Source organism: Sapajus apella, unplaced genomic scaffold (assembly GCF_009761245.1).
Source record: "Sapajus apella isolate SASKATOON/1434 unplaced genomic scaffold, GSC_monkey_1.0 scaffold58, whole genome shotgun sequence".
Taxonomy (NCBI): domain Eukaryota; kingdom Metazoa; phylum Chordata; class Mammalia; order Primates; family Cebidae; genus Sapajus; species Sapajus apella.
Window position 1 is genome coordinate 4,077,148 of NW_022436998.1, and position 27,810 is coordinate 4,104,957.

A 27,810-nucleotide genomic window follows, 5' to 3' on the forward strand; every position below is an offset into this window, starting at 1 on the left:
CTGCCAGATGGGGCTTTCTTCACTGTGATGATAAAAACAGGCTTCTAATTTTTTTTGTTTTGTTTTTTGAGATGAAGTCTTGCTCTGTCGCCCAGGTTGGAGTGCAGTGGCGCTATCTCGGCTCACTATGACCTCGGCCTCCTGGGTTCAAAAGATTCTCCAGCCTCAGCTGCTTGAGTAGCTGGGACTACAGGTGCCAGCCACCACGTCAGGCTAACTTTTGTATTTTTGGTAGAGATGGTATTTCACCATGTTGGCCAGGTTGGAGTACTTCTAATTTTTAAGGAATGCTGCTATACCCTCCTTTTTCAAAAATACGTTTTTGCTTTGAAAATTGTATTGCACTCTCACTATGAAAAATATAAACAAAACGAGGAAAATAAAACTACCTATAATCAAGAGTGTATCATCAGTATTAACCTTTTACCCCTTTTCCTATACATATATATACTTTATTCTCAAACTGGAATGTGATCACAATCCATAGTACAGTGTTCAGCATATTTTCATTAATCAGTAAGAAACCACCAGTGGCTTTCCACATCTTTCAATACTTGTCTTCAGCATGATTTTTGATGGCTCATAGAATTCTATGTTATGGGGCATCATCATTTACTAGTTTATTTACCAAGTTTCCTGTTGTTGGACATTTGGGTTGTCTAAACTTTTTCACCATTACTAATAATGCTGTGGTGATTAACAGCCTTTGCACTCATCCATGAATATTTTCCCCAGGGCTTATGCCTAGCAGATGATTTTCTGGAAAGGGTGTACATATTTAAAGGTTTAAAAAACTCATATCACCAAATGGCCTTCCCAGAAAGACTGTCAATTTGCAATGTGTGTGACAGCACCTCATACTTTTCAAGGTGCTGTCTCAATGGCTTCTCAGCATGGCCCTGTGTGATAAGCAAGGCAGATATGGTTACTCATCTTTTGGAAACTGAAAAACTCAAGTGCAAAGAGATACCCCCAGGGAACCTAACAAAGTGAGTTGCCATAGAGAGACATTGAATGTGATAAAACAATTAAATGCTGGGAGACAGTTAATAATACAAAAAGCTCTGGAAGCTGCTCGGAAGCTCCTGAGAGAAATTAGATCTCAGGGACAATTGTCTGTTAAGTGTTTGGCAATAAGATCATGTCATCAGCACGCAGGAGAAAGCATACCTTTCTGTTTTCTGTCCTGACAGCAAGCACTTGGGGAGCCAGGAGTCCAGCTCATCCAAGATTCCAGAGTGGATAAGTCATTTAGCCAAGGCCACTGGGAGAGTTAGTGACCAACTCAGAACAGAAAGCCAGGCCTCCTGACTCCTAGACCAGTGCTCTCTGACAATGTGCCTCTCCAAGACACCTGGGCTCCGGCCATTGACCAAGTCACTCCAACTTCTGTAGTTGTCTAGACTAGGGCAATGACTTGGGGATCTTCTTAAAATGCAATTCTGATCCAGTCTGTCTGGGGTGGGGCCGAGCTTCTGCCTTTCTAGCAAGTTCCCACATGATTCCTATGGTCCAAACCACTCTAAGAGTAGCAAGAAGTTAGAGAATGGCTCAGGTAAACACAAAGCAAGTGACCTAGATAAAGTCAGGGCTTATTGGCAAATAATGAGGCATTTTAAATGCTGATGATGGAAAGGGTGTTCTTGGTTGTTATGAGTCTTGAAAGAAAGGTCTTGTCCCACTTCTGCCAGAAACAACCTGACATGAGACCAACTCAACAGGCTAAAGGAAGGCCTAGGGCCACGGTGGTGGAGGGTGGTTCAGATACACCCACCAACAGCACAATCAGCCCCTTCATTATGTGGAAGAAGCCACAGCAAGGCAGCCAGAATAAAAGCCACTTTGTTTAACATTCCAAAGGCGTTCCCAGTGTCCCCCAGAGTCCTCATTAATTACCTGGAGAATTACCAAGGGGTTCTTGGACAGGAAGACAGCCTCCTTCCACTGCAACTCACCAACCCTTATGACACTTGGATGACAAAAGACGGCACTTGATGAGGAGAGAAGAGGAATGGAGCCAGGGCACAGAAGCAGAAGGGCGTTGACCTGTGAGATTTCTAATGCACAGGCATGGCCTGCTCTTTCTCAAGCAGAGAAATGTCAGTGCCATTGACAGTCCTGCGCATGAATCTTTGGGACTGCGAATAGTAAAGATTTTCTACACTTGGGGATTAGGCCAGGGAGGGGCATTTGGTGCCAAGGAGGAGTGAAGGGACTGAAACCAGGCAGGGCTCAGCCGGGGCCAGGGAGGGAGCATTGTGTGTACTCACTGTTTCTTCAGATTTGGAACCAGGAAATGCTGGCATTAAAGCTAGAACAACAGAATCACAGGAAATGGTTTTAGAGGTTACATAATCCTGACATTTTAAAACCATGTTCCCTGGAGCTCTACAGAGTCTATGTGAAGGTGTTTTAGGGACTGCCATTTAGTGTGAGACCTACGAGGATGTGGGGCGGGTCCCCCATTCTGGCATCCCTTTATATCTGTTTTATACATTGGGACTCTGAATGTAATTTATTTCTGTAAAGGGTCTTGCACTTAAAAATTGCTGTTCTCTGCTAATTTGAGGATTTCATGGACACCTTCTCACTCACTGATCTAGTCACATTCTGTACCCCAATAGCCAGCCCAGAGTTTCACATTCATGTAGACTGAACTTTCTTCATTACTCATTTTTGTTTTCTTTTTCTGGTTAAAAGAAAAATGATGATAAACACTGTGATTTCATTTAAAGCCATTGCTACCCATTTCATGCAATGGCAAAAGCTAACCCCAACTGGCTAGACAAAGTAGCCATGGGAGCCGAATTTCATGCCAGAAATGGACAATGTCATTAATAATGCACTAAGAGCAGCAAACCGTCTCTCTAACTAGGGAAGCATTGTTGATAAGATTACCTTTTTGTAAGAGTAAGAAGAATACCCCATCATTTACTGAAGAAGAGAGCATTGTGCAAAGGTTTGGGCTAACCTCAGCACCCCTGTAGGAAAGATCTTTATGATAATGAAAGAAATGAATAAAAAGAAAATACCTCCAAGAGGTGTGATTTTATACATTTTATGTTTGTAGCTAGATAACTGAGCTATAACTTCAAAATACAAGAAGGCTTAAATAAAAGATGATACTTGGGAGCTCCTGCATGCAGGCATTGGAATCTAATTCTCACATTTTAGTCCCCCATCCTATCCATGCAGAGGTGCTAAGAATGACAGCAAAGGTACCAAGAACTGATTATTGCTACTCTGCTAATTTTTATGTTTAATTTCAAGTTTTGTGTTGTGTTTGTGTTGGATTGATTGGTTAATAGAAAACAGAGAGAAAAAAAAATTGCTGTTCTGGCCCAGTACAGTGGCTCATTCCTGTAATCCCAGCACTTTTGGAGGCTGAAACAGGAGGATCACTTGATCCTGGGAGTTTGAGACCAACCTGGGCAATATAGTGAGACCACATCTCTAAAAAAAATTTTTTTTTAATTAGCTAAGCATGATGGTGCGTGCCTGTAGTCCCAGCTACTCAGGAGGCTGAGGTGGGAGAATCGCTTAAGCCTAGGAAGCAGAGGTTGTAGTAAGCTGAGACTGTGCCTCCACATGCTAGCCTGGGTGACAGAGTAAAACACTGTTTCAAAAAAAAAAATTGCTGTTCTTTTCTGACCTGTTTATTTTATAGCTCAGAAAAGAAAGATGGCTTTTTAAAGACTTACAGCTTGTTCATGACATAACACCGTGTGTTCTCCCCTACAGGGTGTGGTGATACCAAGGTACTCTAGGTTAAACAAGAACCTAAACACCACGTTGGATTCTTTCCCCTTAGAGCAGACTACTTGTTTTTCTTCGTTTTTGCTGTTCAGCTTCTCCAAAACTCAAGCTAGTGCTCAGGTTTCTAGTATTCCAGTTATACCATGGTCTTGAAAGAGGACTGGCCTCAGGTGTCAGAGAGGAAGTTGCCTGTGTGGTGTGATATGTGTGGGCCTCAGCCAGCCCCCAGTAAATTCTCATCTAGCTGGAATTCCCACTATGGGTTAGGCCAGCAGTTTTCAAATGAACGCAGGTGCCAGTGCAGCTGAAGAAAGAATTATTGAGTGACAATTCCATCACACAAATGAGAAGCAGCTTACCAAGCATGAAAGCTAATTGTATGATAATGTAGATCATTGTAAGTTACACACACTGTGTTAGCTGCTAAGACCAGTTTCAAATATTTTGGTTCTCTGTCTCTTTTGATAAGGTATGGTGACATATAACAACATGTTTTAGCTAAAGAAATGTGAGTGGAAGCTTTCAAAGTCAGTGTATGATTGTCCTTATGCCCTACCCTATGGTGCGGAATTCATGGAAGTCCATGATGAGGTGGAGTCTCTGTTTGCTGGAGTCCCAGGGTTGCTATGAGGGGTACAACCCTTCTACCAACCCACATCAAATATATAGTGTGAACAAGAAATACATTTTTGTTTTTTTATGTAACCACAGTAAAACCCAGCCTATCCTAACTGATACAGACATTTATCAAAAATAAACCAATGAGCTATTAAATGGGACATTGCTGATTTTGTCATAACTTTTCTTTCCTTCTTTTTATTTTTTTTATTGAGACAGAGTCTTGCCCTGTCATGCAGGCTGGAGTGCAGTGGTGTGATCTCGGCTCACTGCAACCTCTGCCTCCTGGGTTCAAGCAATTCTCCTGCCTCAGCCTCCTGAGTAGCTGAGACTACAGGCCTGCACCACCATGCCCAGCTAATTTTTGTATTTTAGTAGAGACAGGGTTTCACCATGTTGGCTGGTCTTGAACTCCTGACCTCAAGTGACCCGCCCACCTCGGCCTCCCAAAGTGCTATATAATGATTCATCTCTAAGTCTCAAAGTCTTGTACCAAAGAGCTATGTGATTGAAGAATTTAAAACTGTATAGGAAAAATATATATTAAATGAACAATGATTATAGATGAACTGATGAAAGCGTATAATCTTACATGCATTAAAATAGACCACAAAGATGGTACAACATATAATGACAAAATCAATATTTGATGCATGATAAATTAGTATCCGTGGAGTCTGAACCATTAATTTCTATTTATCATCCTTATCCAAGAGGACCTTTTGGGTATTATTCTCCTTCACATGCTAAGAGGCTTCTTTTTTTGATCTGGTCTTCTATTTCAGACTCCATGTCTTTCTCATTTAATGACAAGAGGTGGCAGGCATCCATTTCCCTTAGTCCTCATTGGTACCAAAGAACGAAAATAATTTGGATTTTTGAGACTGAAATTATTTTGTGCAACCCGTATTTAATTTTTCTCTCATACTGTCTTGTAGCTATAGAACCTTAGCTCTGTTCATGCCAATGTCACACCTGCTTTTTATCTGGCTCTCAGCGAACTCATTGTCAGTTCTAGTTCCAATTTCACACATTTGCATGGCTTGGTTCCAGATAATTGAATCAGTCTCTAAGTCTTAATTCCAAATATCCGAGAGAGATGGAGAATCAGATTTGCCCAGCGGGTCAGGTGTTTACAACTATAATGGATTATAGTTCAGGGAGGATCACATGGCACATAGAGAACAGGATGAAGGACATTAGGACTCATAGGCACGGAGAAACTTATATATTTAGCAGGAAATACTTGTGGTTTCCAAAAAGAAGTTACAGAAGCAAATAACATATTCTTGAATTCCATGTGAGGGATTAAAAGATGCTATTGTTTCATTTGTTACTTGCTTATTCTGTTGACCTTTAACATTCACTAGTGGAAAGCAGCCATGAGTGCCAAAAATATAAGAAAAATTTATTGGACAACTTTAAGTAAAATGTTATCTACCAATTAATTTTTGCATAGATTAGAAAAAGATTTTTTAAAAGTATTTTAGTGGCCTAACACTTTGGGATGGCCTGTAGAATATCTTGAAGTACTGAACTGGATTAAAAAGCAAGAGCATTATCTTCACAAGCCCCAAGTGATCATGAGTGTAGGGATAAAGCCAAGGTTCTCATCGTTTGTTATTCATTAGAATCATCGGGGGAAACTAAAAATAAGATAATGTCTTCACATGCTCACCAGAATGGCTAAACAATACAATTGGTGATAGCAAATGTTGGTGAAGACATGGAATAGCTGGAAGTCTCACATGATTCTAGCATAGGGGATATAATTGGTACAATCACTTTAGATAACTGTTTCACAATATCTGTTAAAGAAGAATGTAGGCATATCCAGTGACCTGAAATTCCATTCCCAAGTGCATATTCAAAAGAAAGGCATATAAGATGTTCACCAGAAAATATCTACTGGAATATACACCATTGGTAATAGTCTCAAACTGGAAACTACCCGAATGTCCATCAACAGTAGAATAGATACACAAATTGTGGTGTATTCACGCAATGGAATATTACACTGCAATAAGAATGAAAAAATTATGACCACACCAATGTGGACGAATCTCACAGGTATAATGTTTGGCAAAATAAATCAGACATAAAATAAGACATTTTGTATATTCTGTTTATATAAGGTACAAAAATAGATAAAAGTAATATATATATTGGAAATAAGAGTAATGGCTATCTTTGTGAATTTTACATTCTGGAGATCGTTTGTTTCTTGATCTGGGTTCATGAGTGTGAAAATGTATTAATGTGTACATTTATTTATTTTATTTTATTTTATATTTTATTTTTTTCCCATTTATTTTATTGCATTTTAGGTTTCGGGGTACATGTGAAGAACATGCAAGATTGTTGCATAGGTACACACATGGCAGTGTGATTTGCTGCCTTCCTCCCCATCACCTACATCTGGCATCTCTCCCCTTGCTATCTCTCCCCAGCTCCCCACCCCCCACCGTCCCTCCCCTATTTCCCGCCAACTGACCCCAGTGTGTAGTGCTCCCCTCCCTGTGTCCATGTGTTCTCATTGTTCAACACACGCCTATGAGTGAGAACATGTGGTGTTTGATCTTCTGCTCTTCTGTCAGTTTGCTGAGAATGATGGTTTCCAGGTTCATCCATGTCCTTACAAAGGATCCAAACTCATCGTTTTTGATGGCTGCATAATATTCCATGGTGTATATGTGCCACATTTTCCCTATCCAGTCTATTGTCGATGGGCATTTGGGTTGGTTCCAGGTCTTTGCTATTGTAAACAGTGCTGCAATGAACATTCGTGTGCACATGTCCTTATAGTAGAACAATTTGTAATCCTTTGGATATATACCCAGTAATGGGATTGCTGGGTCAAATGGAATTTCTATTTCTAGGTCCGTGAGGAATTGCCACACTGTCTTCCACAGTGGTTGAACTAATTTACACTCCCACCAACAGTGCAAAAGTGTTCCTATTTCTCCACATCCTCTCCAGCATCTGTTGTCTCCAGATTTTTTAATGATCGCCATTCTAACTGGTGTGAGATGGTATCTCAATGTAGTTTTGATTTGCATTTCTCTGATGACCATTGATGATGAGCATTTTTTCATGTTTGTTGGCCTCATGTATGTCTTCTTTTGTAAAGTGTCTGTTCATATCCTTTGCCCACTTTTGAATGGGCTTGTTAGTTTTTTTCTTGTAAATCTGTTTTAGTTCTTTGTAAATTCTGGATATCAGCCCTTTGTCAGATGGGTAAACTGCAAAAATTTTTTCCCATTCTGTTGGTTGCCGATTTGCTCTAATGACTGTTTCTTTTGCTGTGCAGAAGCTGTGGAGTTTGATTAGGTACCATTTGTCTATTTTGTCTTTTGTTGTCAATGCTTTTGGTGTTTTGGTCATGAAGTCCTTGCCTACACCTATATCCTGAATGGTTTTGCCTAGATTTTCTTCTAGGGTTTTTATGGTGTTAGGGCTTATGTTTAAGTCTTTAATCCATCTGGAGTTAATTTTAGTGTAAGGTGTCAGGAAGGGGTCCAGTTTCTGCTTTCTGCACATGGCTAGCCAGCTTTCCCAACACCATTTATTGAACAGGGAATCCTTTCCCCATTGCTTGTTTTTGTCTGGTTTGTCAAAGATCAGATGGTTGTAGATATGTTGTGTTGCCTCCGAGACCTGTGTTCTGTTCCATTGGTCTATATCTCTGTTTTGTTACCAGTACCATGCTGTTTGGATTACTGTAGATTTGTAGTATAGTTTGAAGTCCGGTAGTGTGATGCCTCCCGCTTTGTTCTTTCTGTTTAGAGTTGACTTGGCTATGCGGGCTCTCTTTTGGTTCCATATGAAGTTTAAGGTGATTTTTTCCGGTTCTGCAAAGAAGGTCATTGGTAGCTTGATGGGGATAGCATTGAATCTGTAAATTACTTTGGGCAGTATCGCCATTTTCACGATATTCGTTCTTCCTAACCATGAACATGGAATGTTTCTCCATCTGTTTGTGTCCTCTCTTATTTCATTGAGCAGTGGCTTGTAGTTCGCCTTGAAGAGGTCCTTTACGTTCCTTGTTAGTTGTATTCCTAGGTATTTTATTCTCTTTGTGGCAATTGTGAATGGAAGTTTGTTCTTGATTTGGCTCTCTTTAAGTCTGTTATTGGCGTATAGGAATGCATGTGATTTTTGCACATTGATTTTGTATCCTGAGACTTTGCTGAACTTGCTTATCAGTTTCAGGAGATTTGGAGCTGAGACGATGGGGTCTTCTAGATATACTATCATGTCGTCTGCAAATAGAGACAATTTGACTTCCTCCTTTCCTATTTGAATGCCCTTTATTTCTTTTTCTTGCCTGATTCCTCTGGCTAGAACTTCTAATACTATATTGAATAGCAGTAGTGAGAGAGGGCATCCTTGTCTGGTGCCACATTTCAAGGGGAATGCTTCCAGTTTTTGCCCATTCAGTATGATATTGGCTGTTGGTTTGTCATAAATAGCTTTTATTATTTTGAGATACGTTCCGTCAATACCTAGCTTATTGAGGGTTTTTTAGCATAAAGTCCTGTTGAATTTTGTCAAAGGCCTTCTCTGCATCAACTGAGATAATCATGTGGTTTTTGTCTTTGGTTCTGTTTATGTGGTGAATTACGTTTATAGACTTGCGTATGTTGAACCAGCCTTGCATCCTCGGAATGAAGCCTACTTGATCATGGTGGATAAGCTTTTTGATGTGCTGTTGCAATTGGCTTGTCAGTATTTTATTGAAGATTTTTGCATCTATGTTCATCATGGATATTGGCCTGAAGTTTTCTTTTCTTGTTGAGTCTCTGCCAGGTTTTGGAATCAGGATGATGTTGGTCTCATAAAATGATTTGGGAAGAATTCCCTCTTTTTGTATTGTTTGGAATAGTTTCAGAAGGAATGGTACCAGCTCCTCTTTGTATGTCTGGTAGAATTCAGCTGTGAACCCGTCTGGACCTGGGCTTTTTTTGGGTGGTAAGCTCTTAATTGCTGCCTCAACTTCAGACCTTGTTATGGGTCTGTTCAGGGTTTCGGCTTCTTCCTGGTTTAGGCTTGGGAGGAGGCAAGTGTCCAGGAATTTATCCATTTCTTCCAGGTTTATTAGTTTATGTGCATAGAGTTGTTTGTAATAATCTCTGATGATGGTTTGAATTTCTGTGGAATCTGTGATGATATCCCTTTATCATTTTTTATTGCATCAATTTGGTTATTCTCTCTTCTTTTTTATTAATCTGGCTAGTGGTCTGTCTATTTTGTTGATCTTTTCAAAAAACCAGCTCCTGGATTTATTGATTTTTTGAAGGGTTTTTTGTGTCTCTATCTCCTTCAGTTCTGCTCTGATCTTAGCTATTTCTTGTCTTCTGCTAGACTTTGAGGTTTTTTGATCTTGCTCCTCTAGCTCTTTCAGTTTTGATGATAGGGTGTCAATTTTTGATCTCTCCTTGCTTCTCATGTGGGCACTTATTTCTATATATTTTCCCCTAGAGACTGCTTTAAATGTGTCACAGAGATTCTGGTATGTTGTGTCTTCATTCTCGTTGGTTTCGAAGAACATCTTTATTTCTGTCTTCATTTCATTGTTTATCCAGTCAACATTCAACAGCAAGTTGTTCAGTTTCCATGAAGCTGTGCAGTTCTGGGTTAGTTTTTGAATCCTGAGTTCTAACTTAATTGCACTGTGGTCTGAGAGACTGTTTGTTATGATTTCCATTCTTTTGCATTTGCTGAGGAGTGATTTACCCCCAATTATGTGGTCAATTTTAGAGTAGGTGTGATGTGGTGCTGAGAAGAATGTATATTCTGTGGCTTTGGGGTGGAGAGTTCTGTAAATGTCTATTAGGTTTGCTTGGTCCAGGTCTGAGTTCAAGTCCTGGATATCCTTGTTAATTTTCTGTCTGGTTGATCTGTCTAATATTGACAGTGGGGTGTTAAAGTCTCCCACTATTATTGTGTGGGAGTCTAAGTCTCTTTGTAAGTCATTAAGAACTTGCCTTATGTATCTGGGTGCTCCTGTATTAGGTGCGTATATATTTAGGATCATTAGCTCTTCTTGTTGCATTGATCCTTTTACCATTATGTAATGTCCCTCTTTGTCTCTTTTGATCTTTGTTGCTTTAAAGTCTAAGTTATCAGAGATGAGAATTGCAACTCCTGGTTTTTTTTTGCTCTCCATTTGCTTGGTAAATCTTCCTCCATCCCTTTATTTTGAGCCTTTGTGTATCCTTGCATGTGAGATGGGTTTCCTGGATACAGCACACCGATGGGTTTTGGCTTTTAATCCAATTTGCTAGCCTGTGTCTTTTGATTGGGGCATTTAGTCCATTTACATTTAGGGTTAATATTGTTATGTGTGAATTTGATACTGCCCTTTTGGTGCTAGCTGGGTGTTTTGTCCTTTGGTTGATGCAGATTCATCATTGTGTTGATTCTCTTTACCTTTTGGCATGTTTTTGGAGTGGCTGGTACTTGTTGTTCCTTTATATGTGTAGAGCCTCTTTCAGGAGCTCTTGTAAAGCTGGCCTGGTGGTGACAAAATCTCTGAGTACTTGCATGTTCACAAAGGATTTTATTTTTCCTTCACTTATGAAGCTTAGTTTGGCTGGATAGGAGATTCTGGGTTGAAAGTTCTTTTCTTTAAGGATGTTCAATATTGGCCCCCACTCTCTTCTGGCTTGTAGGGTTTCTGCTGAGAGATCTGCTGTGAGTCTGATGGGCTTCCCTTTGTGGGTAACCCGACCTTTCTCTCTAGCTGCCCTTAGTATTTTCTCCTTCATTTCGACCCTGGTGAATCTGACGATTATGTGCCTTGGGGTTGCTCTTCTTGACGAATATCTTTGTGGTGTTCGCTGTATTTCCTGGACTTGAATGTTTGCCTGCCTTGCTAGGCTGGGGAAGTTTTCCTGGATAATATCCTGATGAGTATTTTCCAGCTTGGATTCATTCTCTTCGTCGCATTCAGCTACACCTATCAAACGTAGATTAGGTCTTTTCACATAGTCCCACATTTCTTGGAGACTTTGTTCATTCCTTTTTACCCTTTTTTCTCCATTCTTGCCTTCCCATTTTATTTCATTGAGTTGATCTTCAACCTCTGATATCCTTTCTTCTGCTTGGTCAATTCGGCTGTTGATACTTGTGCATGCTTTGCGAAGTTCTTGTGTTGCGTTTTTCAGCTCCATCAATTCACTTATATTCCTTTCTATTTTGTCCATTCTCGTTAGCATTTCGTCAAATCTTTTCTCAAGGTTTTTAGTTTCTTTGCATTTTGTTAGAACATGTTCTTTAAGTTCACAGAAGTTTCTTACTACCCACCTTCTGAAGTCTGATTCTGTCATTTCATCACACTCGTTCTCCATCTAACCTTGTTCCCTTACTGGTGAGGAGTTGCGATCCCTTGTAGGAGGAGAGGTGTTCTGGTTTTGGGTGTTTTCATCCTTTTTGCGCTGGTTTATTCTCATCTTTAAGGATTTATCCACCTGTCGACTTTGTAGTTGCTGGCTTTCAGATTGGGTCTCAAATCTTTCAGATTGACGTTCTGTTTGTTGATGATGAGGTTATTTCTGTTTCTTGGTTTTCCTTCTGACAGTCTGGCCCCTCTGGTGTAGGTCTGTTGAGGTCCACTCCAGGCCCTGCTTGCCTGGGGTTCACCTGCAGCAGCTGCTGAACAGTAAGGGTTGTTACCAGTTTTCTTCTTCTGCTATCTTTGTCCCAGAAGGATACCCGCCTAGTGTCAATCTGATCTCTCCTTTATGGCGTGGCTCTTTGGATATATAGGGGTCAGGGAGCTGCTTGAGGAGACGGTCTCTTCTTTATAGGAGCTCAAATGCTGAGCTGTGAGCTCTGTTGTTCATTCAGAGCTGCTGGGCAGGTATGTTTAGGTCTGCTGCAGCAGAACTCATAAACTACTTTTTGTTCCCATGTGCTCTGTCCCAGGGATTTAGGGCTTTATGAGTTTCGGTTATGCTGCTGCCTTTTCTTTTTTTTTTTCCTTCAGAGCTGCCCTGTCCAGCAAGGAGGCAGTCTAGTCACTGTCTGCCTGTAGAGGCTTTGCTGAGCTGCTGTGGGCTCCGCCCAGCTGCCGAGTGAACTTCCCTGCAGTCCTGTTTATATGGGTGTAGTTAGAACTGCCTTGGCAATGGTGGCCCGCCTCTGTTAAGGCGGAGCCTCTCAGCAGTGGCGGGTTGCCTTGGCAATGGCGTGTTGCCTTGGCAACAGCGGGCTGCCTCAGCATTGGCTGACTACCTCCCTTGTGGCAGGCTGCCTCGGTAATGGCAGATGCCCCGCCCCACAGAGCTGGACCGCCCGGTTCAGCTGCGCTTGCTGTAAAACTCTCAATCCAGAGAGTTTCTGATTGCTGTTCTTTTGTGGGGGTGGGACCAGCCGAGCCTGATCGTCTGGCTCCCTGCCTCAGAGCCTATTTTTTTTTTTTTTTAATTTGGTGTTCCAGTCGCCTGTTGAAGAGGCACCGCGGTGTGTGTTTTTTCCCGTGCAACAACTCACTGTGCTGGCTTAAACAGCGGCACTGAGATTCGTGGTGCTTTTTTTGTCCTGGAATCTACTGTCCTGGCTCCCTGCTCAGTCCCCTTTTTAAACAGACAAATGGGGGAGTTCCCGTGGCTCCAATCACCAGCCAAAAGCGCAACCGGGCTGGTGTATTTTGTATGGAGAACCGCTGCTCCCAGGCGCCGACAAAACAGCCACGCGGGGCAAAGCAGCGGCGCCGGCCAGCACAGCTGCGCTGGCTGAAACAGCTGCGCTGGCAACCTGTGGAGCTCCTACACCTGGGAATTGCCTAGTCTGTGGGCAATAAAAATGCGGCATCCACTCACCCTCTGCGCTTTCACTGGGAGCTGCAATCCTGAGCTGTTCCTAAACGGCCATCTTGGATCCTCTTCTCTCTAATGTGTACATTTATAATTCACTTTTCTGTACCTATGTTATGCTTTATCTTAGTCTGGGCTGCTATAAAAAACTACTTAGACAGGGTAATTTTTCAATAATAGAAATTTATTTCTTACAGTCTGGGGGCTGACAAGTCTAAGATCAGGGTGCCAGCAGATTCAGTATTGGTGAGGACCTGTTCCTCATAAATGTCTTTTCTGTGTCTTTACAGGGAGAAAGCGGCAAAGAGCTCCCCCAGGCCTCTTTTATAGGGTTAGTGTTTAGTCCATTTACTGTTGCTTAATCTGGGTAATTTGTAAAGAAAGTAAGTTTATTTGGCTCACAGTTCTACAGGCTGTACAAGAAGCATGGCACCAGCATCTGCATCTCGTGAGGCCTCAGGTTATTTCCACTCATGAGGGAAGGCAAAGGGGACCCAGTGTGTGCAGAGATCACATGGTGAGAGAGGAAACAAGAGAGGGGGAGGGGCCAGGCTCTTTTTCACCATCAACTCTTGTGGGTTACCATGAGGATGGCACCAAGCCATTCATGAAGGATCTAACCCCACGACCTCAACACCACCCATTAAGCCCCACCTCCAACATTGGGGATCAAGTTTCAACATTAGATTTTGGGGGATAAACATCCAAACTATAGCAGTCACTTATCCCTTTCATGAGGGCTCTGCCCCCATGATTTAATCGTCTTCTGAAGGCTCCACTTCTTAATACTATCACATTAGTGATTATATTTCAACATATGAATTTTATGGGAACATATTCAGACCATAGCATACTTTGATAAAAATCTTTTAAAAAATTAGTGATGTCTGGATCCCACTCTAGACAAATTGAATCCTCTCTGGGGATGTGAGGCCCACATATAGTACTTTATGAAACCCCCCCAGGCAATCTTCATGTATAGCAAGGGGTGAGAACTGCTGGTCTAGTGGAAGGAGCCTGGGAACAGGGAATCCTGGATTTAGATTCTGGCTCTGTTGCCAAATTGTGAAGTGGCCACGGGCAAATCACCTCCTGCTCTGGGCCTTGGTTACCAGGGGACTTAGCAGATGACTGATTCTTACCTATAAGACATTAGCATGACTCTGTTAGTCTGTTAGTCTAACAGATTAGTTGACATTAATAGGTTCTGAGGGGATATGATGGTTCAATTTTATGTGTCAGTTTCACTGGGCTAAGGGATGCCTAGATATCAAGTAGATATCATTTCCAGATATTATTTCCAGGTGTTTCAAATGCTATTCTCTTCCAGAAAATAATAGCATGTGAACTGGTAAACTGCGCAAAGCAAATGGCTCTCACCAATGTGGGTGTGAGGCAGGAGAATAGCCTAAATAACAAAAGGACTCCCTTTGACCTTTTCTGTCTGGCAGCTGGGAGATTGGCTGTCTGCAACAAATCATACTGAGTGGGTGTGGAGTCTTTGTTTGCAACTTTGTAACTTCACTCCAGCCTCTGAATGGTTGCTGTTCACAACCAATCAGACTGATTGTGGGCTACCACTTCAGTTACAGAAGGCGAGCATCAAGTGGCCAATGGGAAATTTCTAGAGGCCATTTGAACCCAAGAAGATTCTGTATCCAGGCCCTTGAGCCGCCGCTGGGGTCCATTCCCAAACTGTGGAGTGTACTTTTGCTTTCAATAAATCCATGCTTTGATTCTTCTGTTGCTTCATTCTTTCTTTGCTTTGCTTTGCTGGGTGTTTTGTTCAATTCTTTGTTGAAAACACCAAGAACCTGAACAACTTGCAGTCACAACCCTCTACTGGTGACAGGTGGGCATCATCCAACCCACTGAGGACTTGAATGGAACAAAAAGGTGGAATAAGGGCAAATTTGCTTTCCCTTCTATGCAGAAATGTACATTTCTCCTGCCCTTGGACATTAGAGCTCTTGGGTCTCTGCTTTCAGACTAAGACTAGGATTTACACTTTCCCCTCTTCGTCTCTGATTCTCAGGTCTTTGGATTCAAACTGAATTACAATTTTTCCTGGAGATGGAGCTAAGTGGAAATTAAATTCACTTTTTTCAGTTTGACTTCATTATCCCTTTGGAATAGGCTATGAATAACCAGGAAATTAAACTGGAAAAAAAAATCAGAGCTTCATGGAACACGACTGATCGTTTGGTTCAGAAGTTCACAATGATTTTAAGAGAGCTCCCCCACTTTTCTCAAATTTACACAGCATCCGAATTTATACCCAAATAACAAAGATGAATGGATTCCCAGGAAGTTAGAATTTTCATTTTTTCGTGAAAAATATTTCTTGAGGAACCTCTAGTATCATAGAATAACTTACATGGTCCAACTTTCCAATTTTATAATTGGGCAATTGAGGTTCAAAGAGGAGAAATGACTTGCCTAAGTCACATATTAACAAACAAACCCTAGTCTTCCAACTCAGCAATTCTTTGACTCATTCAGCAAGCATCTGCGGAGCCTCTACATGTTCCTAGCACAGTGCCAGTCTTGGGGGATCAAGTGAACAAGCTACAGTCCTGCATCTGTACCTTGTGACTAGGGTCTAAACTGATGTCTGTCACCTTCATTTCTGATTATCCCATGGGCAGAGTCTGGCTCTCCATAGTAACCCTTGGAATGGCATCTATGACACTTGGTGTAGTGGGACTCTGCAGAGGCTCTCCTCTCTGAAGATAACAAGCTTGGCTGCAGGAGGTGTTAATGTGTGGGAAAGGCACCATTCCAGATTGTCCCTCACTGAAGGGTGTTTTGCAGGCTGGGCACCAGTATCAAGAAATGGTTGAGCTGTACAGAGAGCTCTGAGTGACCACAGCAGAGCAGCGCTCTCGGATCCAGTGCCATAGTATTTGGTTCTCTCTTGTGTTCAGTGGATGCTTCCAAAGTATTCCACTGTGAGCTGTGTGGTGTAGCAGAGCAGGTAATTGCGCTGTCTTTGGAGCTACTTGGTTTGCAGCCTGGATCTCTATTTTTTGGCTTTCTGGTCTTAAGACATGTATGTCGCCTCTCTGAATGTCATCTGTAGAATGAGGATGACAATGGTTTTGGCCTCATGGGATTATTGTGAGACCTAAATGAAATAAGGCATTCCTGGGACACAGAAAGTTAGCTATTCATAAACCTTTATTGTAGGCCTACTACATGCCAGGTCCTGAAGATCTCATGATGAACAAAGTCTCTGCCTTCATGGAACTTACATTTGAGTAAGGAGGAAACACAACAAACAAATCATAACAACAATAGGTAGTATGTATTAAACATTTTCTGTGTGCCAGTCACTGCTCTATTTTCATGAATTATTCTATTTTTGTCCTCACAAAAATCCCCTGAGCTACATACAATTATTACCTGCTTACAAATAGGAAGCGGAAGCTCAGGGAGTTAGTAATTTGTCCTAGATCACACAGCTAGAAAATGTTGAAACCAGGCTTTAGATCAATTTAGATCTAATTTAGACAATTCGACATCAAAGCTTGCTGTTAAGTGTTATGAAGAAAATAAAGCCAGGAAAGGGAAAAGGCTGAGGGGTATACCCTTAGCGGGTAAGGGAGGCTAGGAAAGGACTCAGATGCTGACATGAAGCTGGGAAGGCCAGAGTAGGTAGAGGGAGGAGCTGAGGCAGAGAATCCGAGGCAGGAATGAGCAAGACTTGTGTGGAGCTGTAAAAAGGTCAGTGTAGCTGGGTGTGGTGGTTCACGCCTGTAATCTCAGCTACTCAAAAGGCTGAGGCAGGAGGATTGCTTGAGCCCAGGAGTTTGAGACCAGCTTGGGTAACACAGCAAGACCCTGTCTCAAAAACAAACAAACAAACAAACAAAAGGCCAGTCTAGTCAGACTAGTGACCGAGGGGAGAGGGGTGTGAAAGGAAGTTGAAGAGTTGTTAATATTGATTATTTTAACTGCTAGTAGTTTACAGCCACTATAATTATAGGACTTGCTTCTCCCTTTAGCCTGTGAGGCAGGAACATATTCATGTGTGCCCACGGGGCCCAGATCTATACTGTGGTCATAGCAGGTATTTAATATCTTTTTGTTGTTGTTGTTGAATTAGATTTTCAGTCTAATTGGGAAAAACATGGGCTGTGCTGAAAGCAAGAGACGGCTTTGCATCCTGACCCTGCCACTGGCTAGCATGTGTGGGCAGCTCACTGTCTCTGAACCTGCTTCCTTATTTGTCAAATGCAGAAAGGTCACGTTTCCCTTTATAGAATTTTGTCAGGATTAAGAGAGATAATGTGTATTTAAAATACTGCATTGTAGACATTCAATAATTATTACTTCTTAACCCTTCTCCTTCTCCTAATGCTCACCTCTTATCCTTAGAACCATCCACCAATCACTCCCAAGACATTTCTCTTTTAATTCCATGAATGCCTTGGAAAGCCAGACCACCCTGACTCCCCAGATGATGTCTATGGGCCCTCATTGTCTGGGCCCTGTGGAAGCTTGACGTCAACACACCCTTGGCCAGTCCTTGCTTCAGGTGTCCTTTGCAGGGACCGTCTTGACAGCAAGCTAAGATTTCAGAACTGTGCATTGCTTCAAAGGTCTTGCTCTCAGCCCACAGATGCCAGCCAACTCAGGCTCAGGAGGGAATTGGAAGGACCTCCCACTAAGAGGAGAGCCAGGCTGCAGCCCTCCCCTGCTGGCTGGGAGCCCACCAAGGTGGGCAGTGTGACTTACCTTCCCCTCCCAACTAGCTCCTTATAAAAGACCTTGTGTTCCCTCTGCTAGACATAGGATTCTGATGTTAGCTCTGGGTCAGTTCTTTGATGATAATGTTAACTAGGACACCCTCTAATGGGAGGCTACCTCTTTCACCATTGGTCAGTCCCATTTCCAGCCACTGAAGGAACGTAGGCCTTTTCCTTCTTTAGTCTGTGACCTGAGAACTAAGACATGGCTCCTTGTTTTTCCATCCCCCTTAAACTTATTTTGCAGTGAATCATCTAAAGCATATGACCCAGAGCCAAATTTTACAACCCTGTGAGGAATTTCAGGGTATATGTGTCGTGCAGAAAGGCAATTTGTAGGCATGCTCCAAAGTCTAGCTTGGCCCGGCTGTATGTATTCCACTCATTTCCCAATATGGCCAGTGAAACTGAATCCTCTCTGGCCGGACCTCAAGTCTAGGTTTTCTGCAGTCACTAAGTGCTATTGGTTCCTTCTGCTGGATTACTAACTCACTTGGAAACCTGTAGTATATCCTCCACCAAGGCCATCTTAAGCCAGGGGACTATTTTACTGATGTTCAGTATCTCCCCTTCTCACTTAACTTAAAATATCTTTTAAGATATCTTTTATCTTTTCTACATGCAGATACCCACTTACTCCTATACTTTTTTCTTTTACTTCTCCACTCAATGAGGAATTTATGTTTATAAAACAATTGTATATTAAGATTATTGTTAGTCTCAGCAAAAACAGGAAAGATCTAAAATGTTAATTGAACTTGACTACTTACCAGGTCATAGAGCAGTTGCTGGATAAACATTTGTGGAATTGAATTAATTTTTTGATGACTATATCAGGTTACATACTTTTCAGAAATCCAACCCAATCTTTAGTGTGTATGTCTCAGCTAAGATACTTTCAGCTTTATCACTTGCAAGTACTTCTTTGTTTTTTGAGATAGGGTCTTGCCCTGTTGCGCAGCCTGGAACACAGTGCCATAATTATAGCTCACTGCAGCCTCCAACACCTGGGCTCAAGCAATCCTACTGCCTGAGCCTCTTGAATAGCTGGGACTACAGGCATGTGCCACCATGCCCGGCTTTTTTTTTTTCTTTTTCAGTAGTGATGGTGTCTTACTGGGTTGCCCAGGCTTGTCTCAAACTCTTGGGCTCATGTTATCCTCCTGCCTTAGCCTCCCAAAGTGCTGGGATTACAGGTGTGAGCCACCATGCTCAGTCAACTTGCAAGTACTTCTGTAGGAAGGCAGGAGATCCTATATGTTCTCATTAAAACTATGTTTCCCTCTTTCTATGCTCTCAAAATTGTACAAGAATCCCAGACACTTCTTTTTGTCAAATGAAACGACAAACAAAAAGTCTAATTGGTCACTACTGCCATTGCTTCTTGCTGCCTCATGCTGTTGAAGTCCTGCCTTTGCTAGCTTAGGACATTTGTCTGCCCTGTGGTTATGGCCCTGGCCCGGCTACTGACCCAGTTTGCAGGTTTCAGCTCCTCTAATCACACCTGTACGCTGTGCCATGTGCCCAGAGCTTGATGCTTGTGGCTCCCACAACCATCCTTAGGCTTTGTGTGAAGCCCAAGTCACAAAGCCAGACATCCTTTTCCATCACAGTAACTCCCACTCTGAAGACATTAAAGTAATTTTCTGGCAATTATTCCATGGTCCTGGCTACCCCAGGATACCCCTGTAAGTTTCCTCTCACTTCCACACAAAAGGAGCCTGTGCTCCTGTACTTTCCTATCCAGAAAAATCCTTTTTGCTCTGCCCTTCTCCTTTCTGCTGCCATATGAAGGATACATTTGTTTCTTTTTCTGCCATGATTGTAAGTTTCCTGAGGCTCCCCAGCCCTGCAGAACTGAGTCAATTCAACCTCTTTTCTTTAAAAATTACCCAGTCTTGCATATGTTTTTATAGAAGCATGAGAACAGACTAATACAGTAAATTGGTACCAGGTAGTGGGGTGCTGCAATAAAGATACCTGAAAATGTGAAAGTAACTTTTGATCTGTGTGCAGAGGCTGGAATAGTTTGGAGGCCTCAGAAGAAGATAGGAAAATGTAGGAAAGTTTGGAACTTCTTAGAGATTTGAAGGGGCTCAGAAGACAAGAAGATGTGGTAAAGTTTGGAATTTCTTAGAGATTTGTTGAATGGCTTTAATCAAAATGCTGATAGTGATATGGACAATAAAGTCCAGGCTGAGGTGGTCTCACATGGAGATAAGGAACTTGTTGGGAACTGATGTAAAGGTCATTCTTGCTGTGCAAAGAGACTGGTGGAATTTTCCCCCTGCCCAAAACTTTCCCCCTTTGGAACTTTGAACTTGAGAGAGATGAGTTAGGGTATCTGGCAGAAAAAAAATTCTAATCAGCAAAGCATTCAAGAGGTGACAGAGCATAAAAGTGGAAAATTTACAGCCAATGATGCAGTAGAAAAGAAAAATCCATTTTCTGGGGAGAAATTCAAGCTTGCTGTAGAAATTTGCATAAGTAATGAGGAACCAAATGTTAATCACCAAGACAATGGAGAAAATGTCCCTAGGGCAATGTCAGAGATCTTTATGTCAACCCCTCTGATCACAGGCCTGGAGGAAAAAATGGTTTCTTGGGCCAGTCCCAGGGCTTTGCTGCTTTATGCAGTCTTGGGACTTGGTGTCCTGTGTCTAGTGTGGCTAAAAGGGGCCAACATAAAGCTGAGGCCATTGCTTGAGAGGGTGTAAACCCTAAGACTTGGCAGCTGCCACATGGTGTTGGGCCTGTGGGTGCACAGAAGTCAAGAACGGAGGTTTGGGAACCTCTACCTAGATTTCAGAAGATGTATGAAGATACCTGGATGTCCAGGCAGAGGTGTGCTTCAGGGGTGGAGCCCTAATGGAGAACCACTGCTAGAACAGTGCAAAAGGGAAATGTGGGATCAGAGCCCCCACACAGAGTCCCCAGTGGGGCACTACCTAGGGGAGCTGTGAGAAGAGACCGTCCTCCAGACCCCAGAATGGTAGATCCACTGACAGCTTGCACTGTGCACCCAGAAAAGCTGTAGACACTCAACACCAGCCATAAAAGCAGCCAGGAGAGGGAGCTGGCTTCTCCCACCATGATTGTAAGTTTCCTAAGTACCCTGAAAAGCCACAGGGGCAGAGATGCCTAAGGCCGTGGGAGCCCACCGCTTGCATCAGCAAGACGTGGATGTGAGAAATGGAGTCAAAGGAGATCATTTTGGAGCTTTAAGATATGACTGCTCCACTGGGTTTTGGACTTGTATAGTGCCTATAGTCCCTTCATTTTGGCCAATTTCTCCCATTTGGAATGCGTGTATTTACCCAATACCTGTACTCTCATTGTACCTAGAAAGTAACTAACTTGCTTTTGATTTTGCAAGCTCGTTGGCAGAAGGGACTTGCCTTGTCTCAGATGAGACTTTGGACTTGGACTTTTGAGTTAATGCTGAAATGACTTAAGAATTTGGGGAACTGTTGGGAAGCCATGATTGTGTTTTGAAATGTGAGGACATGAGATTTGAGAGAGGCCAGAGGAGGAATGATATGGTTTGGCTATGTGCCCACTCAAATCTCATCTTGAACTATAGTTCCCATAATCCCCGTGTGTCGTGGGAGGGATCTGGTGGGAAGCAGTTGAATCATGGGGGCAGTTACCTCCATTCTGTTCTCATGATAGCGAGTGAGTTCTCACGAGATCTGATGGTTTTATAAGGAGTTTTCCTCCACTTCACTCTGCACTTCTTGTAGCCATCAGGTGGAGAAGGATGTGTTTGCTTCCTTTTCCACCATGATTGTAAGTTTCCTGAGGCCCAACCCCAGCCCTGCAGAACTCTAAATCAATTAAAACTCTTTCCTTTATAAATTACCCAGTCTTGGGTATGTCCTTATAGCAGCATGAGAATGGACTAATATAATGAAGTTAGATTATGGATGAGTTATGGTGGTGGCAGACCAGAAATGTGGGCATTATTCCCAGAGGCTATGGCTTTCGGAGCATGTAAACCCAAGCAATAATTCTGATGATGCCTTGAAGACTGGGTGGCAGGGGTAGTGGTCTGGAGGCAGGGAGGCCAGCCAGAGGGTTGGATTCAGATGATGGCTGCCTGAGGCCTCAAGGGTAGGGATTGAGTTTTCATCATCCCCAGTCCCCAGTGGAGTGTCTGGTGCATAGTAAGTTCTCAAGAAAGACTTGTTGAATTGAATTACAGGAATGCTGTCACCTAGTGGGAAGCAATCATTAGGTGCTAGATGGAGTTCCTGGTTTCAGAAACTGGGAGACCCGGATTTCAAGTACTGGCACTTCTTGTCTGTCTGTGTGACGTGCAACTTATTTTACCTTGTTGGAATTTCAGTTTCTTTAGGTGTGAAGATCATCCAGCTATTCATTCACTAAGCACTTGTTGATCATAGCCAAGAACCACATATTGTGTTAAATCTGAGAGAATCAAAAAGAAACAATATGATATTCCTGTCTTTGAAGACTCTGTGATTTAGTTGGAGAGATGTATATACAAGAAAATAATTTATTACTGCATGGAGTGTGTTTTCATTGAGGAATGCACAAAGTGCAGTGGGATTACAGAATGATCCCTGACGTGTATTGAGCACTTACTATGTGCCAGGAACTGTTCAAAGTTCATGCAGATACTGGCTCATTTAATCCTCATAATGACCAATGAGGTAGTTATTTCTATGAGCTCCACTTTCTGGAAAGGGAACTGAGGCACAGAGCTTAGGTAACTTTCCCAGGTTTTTAGATTTGATAGATGCGAAAGGGGCAACTAGCAGAGAGACTAGTATGTGCCAAAGCACAAGAGTCTGAAATAACATTTTGTTTGGTGGAACAGTACACCAGACTAGAAAAAAGTAGGGAATCAAGCCATAATGGGCTTTGCATGCTATATTAGAAAATTTGGACTCTACCTAAGAAAGCTTTATAGCATTTTCAAAGTGTTTGGAGGAACTTAAGTTCTGAGGAACCTTAACATAGTTGTATATTGAGAAACAGACTACTGGCTCTCTTCTCCAGAGAACAGAATCAATGTTATTTATTTATGTACTTACTTGTTTACTCATCTTGAAGAATTACAGGTTGAAAAGTCCAAGATCTGCAGTCTGTAAACTGGAGACCCAGAAGAGCCAATGTCCAGTTGCAGTCTGAGTCAAAAGGCCTGAGAACCATGAGAGCTGATAGTATAAGTTCCAGTCCAAAAGTCAGCAGTCTTGAAACCCAAGAAGACCTGATGTTTTGGTACAAAACTGAAGGTTAGAAAAGACCAATATCTCAGTTCCAGCAGTCAGGTGCGAGGAATTACCTTTTACTTAACCTTTTTGTTCTATTCAGGTCTTCAATTGATTGGATAAGGCCCACCCACATTAGGGAGGGCTGTCTGCTTCACTTAGCCCACCACTTCAAATATCAACCTCATCCCAAAACACTCTCACAGACACGCCCAGAATAACATTTGACCAAATGTCTGGGAACCCTGTGGCCCAGTCAGGTTGGCACATAAAATTAACCACCACAGCATGTTAGGTGTAAAAAGGCATCTCCAGTCTCAGCGAACAATGCTGGCTGCTTACCCATTCTCCTCTTTGCCTTCCTTACAGACCTCCAGTGTTTTTCAGGAATCCATGCCTCCTCCATGCAGCCTCATGCTTTAGGGAAGCTGGCCCACCTCCAGCTTAAGAGGGATTGGTCAGAGGAAAATGCTATTTTTTTTTTTTTGGTCAGTGATTGGTTCAGGAGTGGATATGTGACCTGATCTGGCCAGTGAGACTTGAGTAGACACCAGGGAGCTTGTGAGAAACTTTCTTCTCTCCTAAGAGAGGCCACATGAAGAAACAATCCTTCTGTTTCCTCTGTCAGGCCTGAGTGTGATGCTTGTAACTGTTATCCATGACTGGCCTGAAGATGAAGGTGCTAGAGTAGAAAAATGTGGACGCAAATCTCCCAAGCTTGTCCTACCTCTCTGAACATCTGGTTTGTAAGCATCACAAACAGTCCTTATTGTTTATCCCAGTTTTGAGTCAGGGTTTCTGTCACTTGCAGCTATATCCTACATGATATGATCATAAAAATAAGCTTGGAGGCTTGGCTTAAGCAAAATTAATGAGGTTTTTAAAATTCTGGGACTTCTCACTCAGTGCAACAGCATTTATTATGCAGGTGTACTTTGCAAATGTCCAAAGTTGGATGTAGTGCACAGCATTTCCTAAACAGGTGTGACCCTGGAAACCTTTGTAGAGAAGAATCCACAGTACTAATGTCCCACAGAAATACTCCCCTAGGCAATGAGAAGACTTGGGAATCCTCAAAGTGGAAGGATGATAACATTATATGCTCAGTAAAACCCCACCTTCTCCTCTCTAGCTGTATGAAGAATTGTGTCTCTGATGATCATAAAATGTAAGGGAACTCAGAAGTACCTCCCCAGAGAAAGATTGCAAGCCCTGACTTACTAGACTAACTGATTTCTTAGTCCCCTTCCAGTTCTCAAATTCTGTGGGGCTTGTATAATTTGGTACATTCATCTTTAAGCATTGAACAGTTTCCCTTCCTTTTTTTAGTCACTTACCAACATCTGTGAATGAAGTTGATTAAGACATATATATATATATATATATATATATACACACACACATATACATATATATATATTCAACCAGTATTTTTCTGGATTGAATTATTTAAAATAACCCACTAAATGATTCCCTGCTCAGTAAGTCTTTGACTTAAATGTCACTCAGGCTCTGACCACATTTTTTATTTCTCTGGATCATTTTTTTTTTTTTAAGTCAAAGAGCTCCAGAGAAATGGCTTGAGGCCACAAAGGGCAGTTTTTAGAATGTTTTCTCTGCAGTTAGTGACAGGGTAGACAAATAGCATAAAAACAGAAGAATATACTCCATTCCAGATGGGAAAAATTGCTTCTGTTGCTTTTCTTGATTTATATTAAATTCATCATGGTTTCAAACTGAAGCCACTTTGGCCCCTAAAAGCAACAGAAAAAAAAAAAAAAAGGAAGAGAAAAAAAATGTGACAGATTACTGTATTTAGTGACTGCACCCTTTAGAGATATAAAATGCAAATCTGGGCAGGTCAATTATCCTTTCCTTCTTTATACAATGGGAGTACTGGCAATTATTTCCCAGGATGGTACTGTGGTTGTATGAACTAAGAGACTTAGCAAACAGAGGGCTCTTATGTGATGAGGTAGATACATGGCTCCTGTTTTCTGTCCTCATGTTGCACTGTGGTAAAGTCATCTTTGAGAACAACCTTGGTTCCAGAATGAGGATGACTTATCGTGAGCTGGAAGCCATGAAAGAAACACTTTCTCTGTCAGTCTCTTCTTTGTTAGAAGAAAAACCCGATTCCTACCCCAAAGCCCAAACCTCAAAGATCTTCTCTGGGTCTCCGCTTTAATTCTTAAGAGTACCATGCTGTTCAGCTTGGGTCTCACATTGATCCAGGGTTGTGCAACTCAGGAGTCCCTCAATTCTTTAACAATTGACTGAGGCCAAACCAATATGGGAGCTCCTTTGAAAAACCCAGCTAGGGCCAGGAAGGCCAGACAAGTGGACTTTCATTGCAGGGCAAGGATTGCATGTTTCTCCTGACCAGGTTATTATTGGTTATAGGACAAAGAGGAAGCCCGACTTATCAACAAAGTGAAATTAAAAATTAACATACCCCTGTTTGCTCAACTGTAATCTTTGAATCAGTCAATATCTACAGGCTGTGCCAGTAACCTGATTTCAGGGCAGCCACAGAGTCTGCTCAGAGACCAGCCTAGTTAAACAGTTAAGACTGAAATGAGTTGGGCAAGACTGGGAATTAAATATGTTTAGGCGATGAATACTTACAAAGTGCTTAGAGATTTCTTGCTGGGGGCTGGTATTCATGGTGCTGGTGTGCTGGGTTTGAGAGGACCCAGAGTCCCAGTCTTTCTGGATGGTGTTTACTCCAGCTGTCCATCTCAATAAAGGCAGGGGCAGTAAGCAACACATTTTCCTTTTTCTCTCTCCTTTTCTTCCTCTTTCTCTCTTCTTGGCCCACTATGGCAGATCAGTATGGCAGATGGAGGTGTATGGGAGCTGGTCAGAGTTAAGAGGGATGTGCTTGTAAGAGACTGAGGTGTAACCAGTTAGAACCTGGGGATTTGTTGTCACTCCCTACCTTCATTTTCAGGGGCTGAAATAGATATTTAGTTACAATTAGTTTGTTGAAAATATATCTATGAGCACAGTTCCTAGCACATCATAGGTATTTAATAAATTTTGGGGGAATGAAATAAAGATTGAATAAGTGAACAAAGCTCACACAAGACTGGAAATCAGGGAACAGGCATCTTAATTTACATTTAACCAATTATAAACAGTTGTTGATACCTGCATCTATGTATCACGATCTCCTCTTTCTTGCCCTTGTTTACTTGTTTTCAACTTCACTTTCACTCTGTGGATGTATATAGAGCAGCGCTCCTCAACAGGGTGGGGCACAGGGAAGTAGGAAGGAGTGGCAGGATACAATTTTGTCCTCTGGGGGACATTTGTCAATGTCTACAAGTATTTTTGGCTGTCACAGCTGGGGGAGTGCTACAGAGGCCAGTCATTCTACAACAGATAATTATCTGGTCCAAAAATGTCAACAGTGTAAGATTAGGAAGCACTAGTACAGGAGCATGTCACTAAAGTGTTCATAATGATTATTTATGGAGAATTTTGGAAAACTTTCCACTTACTAAGTTTAATCATTTATATCTACTTTGGGTATTTTTAAAAACAATATGAGGTTATCACATGCATAATCAGAATCAATGAGAGAGGCATTGAAATATTTAGTGGACATTTAGTCTATTTCAGGTGTTACTTAGATCCTGGGGATACAGAAATAAGTAAATAGCACATGCTGCGCTAAGGGACCCAGTTCAACCAGAAAGATCAGACAGGTACTCACTTAGCAAGACAGGAAGTGCCCAGGGCCTGCTGAAATAAAACTTTTTTTTAATTAAGAAGAAAAAGCGCTCGTTGGTCCCAGGTGTAGTTACTGAGCAGCAACATGGTTCCAAAGGACAGCAAAAGCACTGCCTGCCTTAGAAGGAGGTGAAGCTTTGCCAGGCCAAGGAAACCCTCACCTGGATCTGGCCTCCAGGGTAGCCTCCTGCCTGCCTCTCTGGTCAGGCTCAGCTTCTGCCCTGCCTCACCAGCTCCCCCGCAGTTGCCCTTGCCCTGAGAGTGCAGGGAGCAGAGTCCCATGGGAGCAGCGGTGTGAGAGCGAGCTCCCAGCACTGAGGGAGAAGCAGGACTCACTACAGAACACTGTGTGCTGGAAGGGCCTTAGGAACATCACTGCAAACATGCTCATCTTATGGAAGAGGAAAGGAGGTTCAGAGAGGGAAAGGCTTGCCTGAGGTCACACAGTGAGTTAATGTTAGGGTGGGGCTGGCGCGTAGGCTGCTGGTGCCCTGGCTTGGGGGTCTGTTGCTGTTCCAGGACACTCCCTGCCTCTTACTGGGCTGATCAATTTCCTGCCTCCCCTTCCTCACCACAGCAGCCTCCAAGTGTGTCTGCCTGGCCCCAAGCTTTGTCCTGGTTCCCAGGTGATGTTTTTCACCACTGAGGGTCTGAGTCGGGGTGGGGAGATGACAAGAGCAGCCTGCTCGAAAGCACAGCCTGGGCCAAGTGCACCATCTTAACTGTCCTATGGGAGTCAAACCAGTGGGGTCTGGAATTGGGGTGTGAGGGGCAACCATACAGCAGTAGCCTCATGTTTTGTAGGTTGGAGCTAGGGGCAGGGGCAGTGCCAATATCAACAGCCTTGGGGATGGTGTGGTGTGGGATGAGGTGGGGTGTGTGCGCATGGAT

The 27,810-nt window shown here is 42.5% G+C and overlaps 1 long non-coding RNA gene across 1 annotated transcript; it reads left to right on the forward strand.

The window, feature by feature from the left end:
• The first annotated feature begins 14,656 nt into the window (after window positions 1-14,656).
• On the forward strand, window positions 14,657-26,034 carry LOC116528329. Its single transcript, XR_004258986.1, has 3 exons — window positions 14,657-15,045; window positions 19,903-19,906; window positions 26,024-26,034. It is a non-coding gene; the product is annotated as an uncharacterized LOC116528329 (long non-coding RNA).
• Window positions 26,035-27,810: the final 1,776 nt, after the last annotated feature.